The sequence below is a fragment of the Bos indicus genome, chromosome 23 (assembly GCF_029378745.1).
Source record: "Bos indicus isolate NIAB-ARS_2022 breed Sahiwal x Tharparkar chromosome 23, NIAB-ARS_B.indTharparkar_mat_pri_1.0, whole genome shotgun sequence".
NCBI lineage: Eukaryota > Metazoa > Chordata > Mammalia > Artiodactyla > Bovidae > Bos > Bos indicus.
The window spans coordinates 49947751-49956283 of NC_091782.1; positions in this window are offsets into that span (position 1 = coordinate 49947751).

Consider the following 8533-nt stretch of genomic DNA (forward strand, 5'->3'; position numbering starts at 1 on the left):
TGCTGTCAAGCGGGATCCTCTACACTGAGCCCCACTGCCTCCGCACGGCCCACTTCCTCATCAGCCTCCAAAGCGGCTCCTTTGTCTCCAGAGTGGCTCCTTTGCCTCCAGTCTCTTGCCCAGTCCAAATTCTACATGTTGGTCAAAGGGATATTTCTCAGATGACAATATGATTATGTTCTTTGACCGCACAAATTCCTTCGGTGGGACTGTACCGCCTAAACCAGTGGTTTCTAAACCCGGTTAATAGACCTGAGAGCGTTTTAAAATTTTATTTATATTTTAATTGGAGCGTAACTGCTTTACAGTTTAACTGTTTCTGCTGAACGACAATGTGAGTCGGCTCTGTGTATGCATATACGTCTCCTCTCCTCCCCTCTCCCAGCCCCCTAGTCATCCCAGAGCCCCGAGCTGAGCTCCCTGTGCTATACAGCAGTTCCCCACTAGCCATCTAGTTTACACCTGGTAGTGTATGTACGTCAATGGACCTGAGAGCTTTTTTTTTTTTTAAAAAAAATGGAGATTCAGAGGATCCAAGAAAGGCCGTGTTGGGATTTCCAGCCAGTAGTAAGAGAGTAGTCCCCTGCGCTGGGCCTGATTTTGAAAATCACTTGCCTTAAAAATCCACTTTAAATTCTTTTGACACACCTCGGCCCTGACACTTGTCCTGAGTAGCCATCCTGAATGATCTCATTTCCCACAGGGACAACCCGTCTCTGCCCAGAGCCCTTGGCTCACTCAATGCCCTCTCCAGCTGAAGGCAACCTGCGCCCCCAGGCGAAATCAATACCGTTCTTCCCTGGGTCTCTTCCAAACCTTGTAGCAGAGAAAACCTTCACGTGCCACATTGTGCCTCCAGTGCATTTTTTAAAAAGACACCCCTCTCTCCAGCTAGGCCCTGAGGCAAGTCTCAGCACAGAGCTTGCATACAATCGGGTCTCAATACATAGGCATCAAACGCAGGACTAAAGGAAGGGGAACACGAGGAAACACATTCTTTCCACCTGCAGGATTTTACAGAGATGAAATAACATGCTGCTACTGCTGCTGCTAAGTCACTTCAGTCGTGTCCGACTCTGTGCGACCCCATAGATGGCAGCCCACCAGGCTCCGCCATCCCTGGGATTCTCCAGGCAAGAACACTGGAGTGGGTTGCCATTTCCTTCTCCAATGCATGAAAGTGAAAAGTGAAAGTGAAGCCACTCAGTTGTGTCCGACTCTAGCGGCTCCATGGACTGCAGCCTACCAGGCTCCTCCATCCATGGGATTTTCTAGGCAAGAGTACTGGAGTGGGGTGCCATTGCCTTCTCTGGAAATAACATGAAGAACCACCAATAATTTTTACAGTTTCTGAAGTTTTAAAATTTCTGAAAGCCTGGAAACATGCCATTTTCTGCCTGAAGTCTGATATCTCCACATCATCACAACAGGTTTCTTTTTCCAGGATCCTCAACCAGAACCTCCAATCAGCACTGTCTTAGGAGAGGGAGATGTCAGCTCAGGTGCAGACAGTAAGAGACAGCTCTGTCTGCAATGATTTTAAAGACAGCAGTAAGCCAATTAAAACTCCCTCTGCTTTTTATTGGGGCTTCTCTGGTAAAGAATCAGCCTGTCAACACAGGAGATGCAAGAGATACAGGTTCAATCCCTGGCTCGGAAAGATCCCTGGGAGAAGGAAATGGCAACCCACACCACTATTCTTGCCTGGAGAATTCTATGGATGGAGGAGCCTGGCAGGCTGCAGTCATGGGAATGGCAACCCATTCCAGTATTCTTGCCTAGGAAATCCCATGGACAGAGAAGCCTGGCAGGCTACAGTCCAAAGGGCTGCAAAGAGTTGGACGTGATTGATCAACCAAACAACAAAAACTGCTTTTTATTATCACCATGTGCTGGCAATTCTAAACAATGTGAATAATAAAATTCTGCCAGTCCTCTGCCCACCAAGTAAGCCTGTCTTCTCGTGTTTCTGTCTTTGTTATCGTAGGTGAAGATAGGTATGATCTTTAAAGCTTTATCAATAAGAGAGAGAGACCTGAGATCTGTCCATGTTATTTCTGCCTCTCCTTGACTTTCCTTGGCAGGCTTTGAAAAGACTCTTAGAATAACACAGCAATAAAACAATTACACATTCATCCAAATGTAACATTTTTTGCTTCCTTTTCTCTTAGGAGCTCACACCAACAAAGTCAGAGATGTCCAGGCTGCCTCTGTGGTGTTTGTGTATCCTTCCTTAATCAGACAAGTCTGTTAGAGTCTGAGATGCGGTTCTGAATAAAGACCCATGATGAGCACATTTAGCTCATTTCATTCCTCCTGAAATGCTAAAAACCAAAGAAATAAAAGTGGCGCAGGACCAGGGAGAATGAGAGAGGAGACAATATAAAACTCTGGAAGCTGGAAAAGGTGGACCCATGGTAAGTAACTTGGCTGAAGTGAAAGGGTTGAATGTCACCAATGAGGGAAGCTGAGCACAGCTTGACTTCTAGCCCAGGATCCTGAAAAGATGCGGGAAATGGCAGCACCGGGATCTCAGGCGTGTCAGTCACTCAGTTATATCTGACTCTGTGCAATGCCATGGACTGTAGCCTACCAGGCTCCTCTGTCCATGGGATTCTCCAGCCAAGAATCCTGGAGTGGGTTGCCATTTTCTGCTCCAGGGGATCTTCCACATCTTTTATATCTCCTGCATTGGCAGGCAGGTTCTTTACCACTGGCGCCACCTGGGAAGCCTGGGTGACCTCCTTCATTGTCCTTTATTTTCTGGGGACACCTGGGTTTCCATCACGTGCAGGCGGGGCTCACACTGCCTTAAGGCATGGACACACACCCAGCCTTCAACAGCTGCATCCAAAGCAACCCTAATTTGCCTCCTCGGATTCCTCTCCCCTCAATCCATGTGATCTGGAAAACAGATTTCTGCGCCTGCCAGGGGGCTGATACTGGCTGGCAGGAGCCCAGCCTGAGGCAGGTGGACCAGGAGCACCTGCTGAGGTTGTGCGGGGCCTCCGGGGGCTTGAAGACAGAAACAGCTGAAATTTCAAACTCCAAATGCAATGGTTCAGGGATCTTTTCTGCATTTGCCTTCTCATAGGGCCTTGCCCTTTCTTTGTCACAGAAATGTTTTCCCATCGTCAAGATCTTTGAAGGGTTTTTTTTTCTCCTTTTATTCCAGGGACTCCTGATAAGCCTGTTCCAGTCAAGAGAGCCAGATTTCCTTCTCCTGACACCCTGCGAAACTGCCTCATTCTGGCGAGCTGTCCCCAGAAAACGCGCTCTCTGTGCCCCAGGCCCAGACTCCAGCCCTCTCTGCACCATCCTGGGGCCTCAAAGCCACGCCCCAAGATCAAGGGTATTCAGAGATGCTGGGAGAGTGGATCCAGCTAAGGGCCAGGGCTGCTCACTGCTTTTCTGTTGAGGCCGCTTTCTTTAGGCTGGCAGGTGCAGCCTAAAAGCCAGCAAACCCAAAGCAGACTTGTTCAGAAACTGGGGAAGAAGCAGTGAAGTTCCTGCAGGAGGGGCGGGGAAGGTCCTAACAGAGGGGGGCTTCCCAGGGAAAGCAAGGGCCCCGCTTTTTGCTTTCCACTAAGCCGGGTAACCAGGGCTTCCCTGGTGGCTCAGTGGTAAAGAATCCACCTGCAGTGCAGGAGACTTGGGTTACATGCCCTGATCCGGAAGATCCCCTGGAGGAGGAAATGGCAACCTATTCCAGGATTCTTGCCTGGGAAGTCCCAAGGACAGAGGAGTCTGGGGGGGCTGCAGTCCACGGGATCACCAAGAGTTGGGCACGACTTAGGGACTAAACAATACCAAGCTGGGTAACTAGATGCTCCGTAGGCTGCCTTGTGCCTCAAACGCACCAATCAACCCAACAAAAGCCAGCCAGAGAGCAAAACCAGAAAGCAACCACTCTGCAAACCAACCCACGGATCTCCTGGAGAATCCTAAGACTACGTGGCCAGCTTGCCCGGGGTGCTTGGGTCCCCCGGGGAGAGGGGCGGCCTCGGCCCCGGCCCACTTCCTGGGGGGAGCGCTCACCCCTTCATCTGACTGGGAAGGCCAGCTTCTCCGGCTCGGGTGCTAGGTGTGGGTGCCAGCTCCCCAAACCAGCTCTGCCTGAGCCCCCAAGCAGCACGCCCGAGATCCCAGGCCCCAAAGCCGGGAGCGGCTTCCTAAAAGGATGACGCCGACTCCTCCCACCGTTTTAAGCCAGGGCGGAGCCCGCCCCGCAGAACTGCTAAGTCAGGAAGTTTGGCCGCCGGGCTCCTCCACCCTCCCCTTTCTAAGCATCTCCTCGCTCCCCACCCCACCCCTCCGACACTCTCTGCCGTCTGCCTCGTTTCGCGCCCCAGATATTCACTGTACAGTTTGGTGTGAATTTATCTTCAGATGAAATAAAACCCCTCATTGGCTCTTTTTCCAAGAAATTGCTTATAGCTAGATTTTCCCCCTCTGGCCGCTGCGTGGAGGGCAGGATCTTACTTCTCCGACCAGAGATCAAACCTGTGCCCCCTGTAGGGGAAGCTCAGAGTCTTAACCACTGGACCGCCAGGCAAGTCCCACCCCTCGTCTGCTCTTAAGACTCTTCTGGAAGCGACGTGTTGTGGTGAAGGCCATTTTCTCCTCTCTGCTCCCAAGGCTGTCTGTGGACTTGGGCCACTCGCTCTAGAGTCCTCATCTTTTAAGTTCCCAATTATCCTGCTTGTGAAATAAAACGTATTCATTCTGGAAGAGGGAAACAGAGCAAGATACGGACACTGCCAGGGAACTTGCCTTAACATTTCCTCGAATTCTGAGAGGAAACCAATTACTGAGTACACTGTCTTCGTTTCAGATGAAGGAGCAAGTTCAGACAGCTTGGTTTGCCCATTCAACTAGCAAATAGGGAGGTGGAATTTGGAATCAGACAGTCTGACTTGCAAGTTCAACACTTGCAACTGGAAGAGGCCTTAGCAAACACCCTTATTAAGGAGATGAGGAGACAAGGACTTATGTCACATGACTTTCCCAAGCCCAACACACAGGGAAATCCAGCCAGGCAGCAGGTATATCAGCCTATGCACGCCTGCTCAGTTGCTCAGTCGTGTCCCACTCTTTGAGACCCCATGGACCCCCACCAGGCTCCTCTGTGCATGGGATTTCCCAGGCAAGAATCCTGGAGTGGGTTGCCATTTTCTCGTCCAGAGGATCTTCCCGAGCCAGGGATCAAACCCTCGTTCCTGTGGCTCCTGCATTGGCAGGTGGGTTCTTTACCACTGAGCTGTCTGGGAAGCCCGTATCAGCCTATAGGTTTTTGTTAGTTCACTTCTCTCTTCCTCCAAATGGCTTTGTTCTTTTTATCGATAGTATTGAACATGCTGTTTACTAAAGACCATTTAACAATTCTTCAGAGGCTATAAACTATAAATAAAAAGGAGGCTCCCGGATTAAATTTCAGGGTTTCTTAATTGCGATCTGGGACTTTTTCAGTTAGAACATGTAGGCTCCTACTAAGACCTGCCTAAACATGAACAAAACTGTAAATGAAATGGGTGATCCTGTTGGTTCTATAGCAGTGCTGATACAATCATTGCTGTGAGCCAGCCTGGTAGAGTCAGAATCCTCTTGGGACAATCCTTCAGTCTCTGTCCTATTTTATATGGAACACCACCTATTAGCAACTAGCTAATAATTTTTAGCGACACTGTGTGCTAAATGACTTGTCTGCATTAAATCTCATTTAATTCTTACCGCAAGAAGATGGACACTGTTACTCTACAAGCCACAGTCCTCCTACACTAGCCTTACTAGCAACGGATTTTTTAAAATGTATTTGATTTTTGGTTGCTTGGTCTTCACTGCTGCGTGGGTTTTCTCTGGTTGCAGTGAGCAGGAGCCTCTCTAGTTGTGGTGTGCGGGCTCCTCAGTGTGGTGGCATCTCTTGTGGCGCACAGGCTCACTGGGCTCAGTAGCTGGGGCTCCTAGGCTCTGGAGCACGGGATCAGTAGTTGGGCACAGAGGCTTAGTCGCTCTGGGGCAGGTGGGACCTTCCCACACCAGGGATCGAGCTCGTGTCCCTTGCAGGCAGGTTCTTATCCACTGTACCACCAGGGACGTCCTAGCAGTCAATCGTCCTCAGATACGATTACGATGGTCCTGACGTGGACCAAGGGGACCTCGGGTTAAACGAGGGGCACCACTCCCCAGAGCACTGACGTTACTGGACAGTAATTGAAGACTTTTCCCAAACGTTAACAGAAATTTATTATGAATGCAAAACTCACATGGATTTTGTCTTTTAAGCTAAAACAAGAGATCTGGAAAAACCATCCTGTTTGGAGGCGGAGAGGAAGGCAGCTTCGGGCTGAGTTCTTGTGTCTCAGCGAAACCTCTTTTTCTTCCCTCTTTAACAGTGGACCATTTTTAAAGTCTTTATTGAATTTTTTACAATATTACTTTTTATACCTTTTTGGCTTTTGGCCCCGCAGGTATGTGGGATTGAATCTTCACCCCCTGCACTGGAAGGTGAGGTCTTAACCTCGGGCCCACCAGGGAGGCCCCTCAGTGAATCCCTCTGGTAGAAAAGCTTGAGGAGCAAACCAAGACAGTCACAAAATCCTGGGGTGGAAGGGTAGGAACAAGTTTTAATGTCGCCTTTTACTTGTTTAACACTTTTTAAGAGCCCTATTTCCCCTCATACACTATATATATGATCGGTATTTAAGCCACCTGAATGGCAATTTTACTTTCACAAATTATATATATATATATATATATATATATACACACACACACACACACACACACACACACACATTTGAACATAAAACTTTGGAACTGTCTTACAGACGATTGGTTGAGATAGATTCTGGGGAAAATTTTGCTCATTCCTTCCTTCGCTCATCCCTTACTCTGTCCTACACACCACATAGTCACATACACCATTTAAAATTACCTACCCCACAAAAAAGTAAACAAAGGTGAAATTAATTCCAATTTACTGTATTTCACCCAATATATGCAGAGTATTATTATACTGATATAGTAGTCAGTATCCAACATTACTAAGTTACTTGATATTCTTTTCATACTAAGTCTTCAAAACCTGCTGTGTATTTTACACTCGCGATCCAGACTAGCACCAAGGCAAGGACCCAGAGGTCGCACGTGGCAAGTACAGCTCAGGAACCACCAGGGGCTTCACCTCGCAGATGAGGAGACTGCGGCCCAGAAAGGCGAAGTGAGCCTCCCAGTTAACAACAGGTCAGACTCCCAGTCCAAGGCTCTTCATTTAAAATGTGATTTTAATACTGAATACTACGTGCCTATGTTCGGGTCACCATTTTTTAAAATTAATTTTTATTGGAGTTGCTTTATTTTTATTTTTAGTCTAAGTTTTACAGTTCTTTCTTTATTAATTTGTAGTCTAAAACTTGAGAAGTCTTTGTGTGTGTAGTTGATGTTCTTTTCTAATATGTGTCTAATTTTAAAGTAAAACAACTCCTGATTAAAAAGACTTTCAGGAAAAGTTATTGAGCAGCTCTTTCAAAGGACTAGTTTAAACATCAACCATCAAGCACGCACCCTCATCAGGATCCATTAGTTTAATCCTTCTTACTGTTAGTCCCTCAGTCATGCCCAGCTCTTTGCAGCCCCATGGACTGCAGCCCATCAAGCTCTTCTGTCCCTGGATTTTCCAGGCAAGGATACTGGAGTGGGTTGTCATTTCCTTCTCCAGGGAATTGTCCTGACCCAGGGATCGAACCAAGGTCTCCTGCACTGCTGCCAGATTCTTTACCGACTGAGCTATGAGAAAAGCTCTGAATCCTTCTTTAAGAGGAATGGAAAGACGTGAACTTGACCAGCCTTCTGCTTCCTATGCAGTCAACAGCCCACAGCAGGTTCCTGGAGTTCGCAGGCCGTTCATGATGAGAACGTAGGCGCACACCTCCCTCCAGAGGAGCAAAAGTTATTGCAGGACAATGAACAGAATCCCCATCACAAAAAATGGTGCACGGGTTAAAACACAAAAAACCTTCCTTATGAGATTATGAAACAAGTGAGAAGCAAAGCTGCCTGTGTGGTAACTGACACCTTAAGCCCATTCAGCGCGTTTTTTAATAAACAAACTCTTAAGAGATGTAATTGTAACCTGGTCCCTTGGCCTCTGAAGGACCTGTTCTAACATATTGATCTGCTGCACTTTTTGTCAGTTGCTTTATCAATTTTATATAAAGCCAGAAATCAAGTATATGTATAAAATGTGCCATATCTATGCAAAAACATGAGACGTCTTTGAGCATGAAATCCGAGGCGCATTTGGTCATCCTGATAAAATGACAGCATTTTGTTTAGCAATATCCAGGACTCATAAAAGAGTTATTTTAACAATCGACGGCTGTTAATTATTTGCCCTCACACGTACTTTCTTTGTGCTTCACTCCTTCTTCCTCAAGCCTTCCTGAGACCCTTTTTCTAAAAAATACATTTTTCATATCTCCCTTCGTTAAGAGTCATCCACTTAGGCTACGGTTTTTAAAATAACAGAATTGTA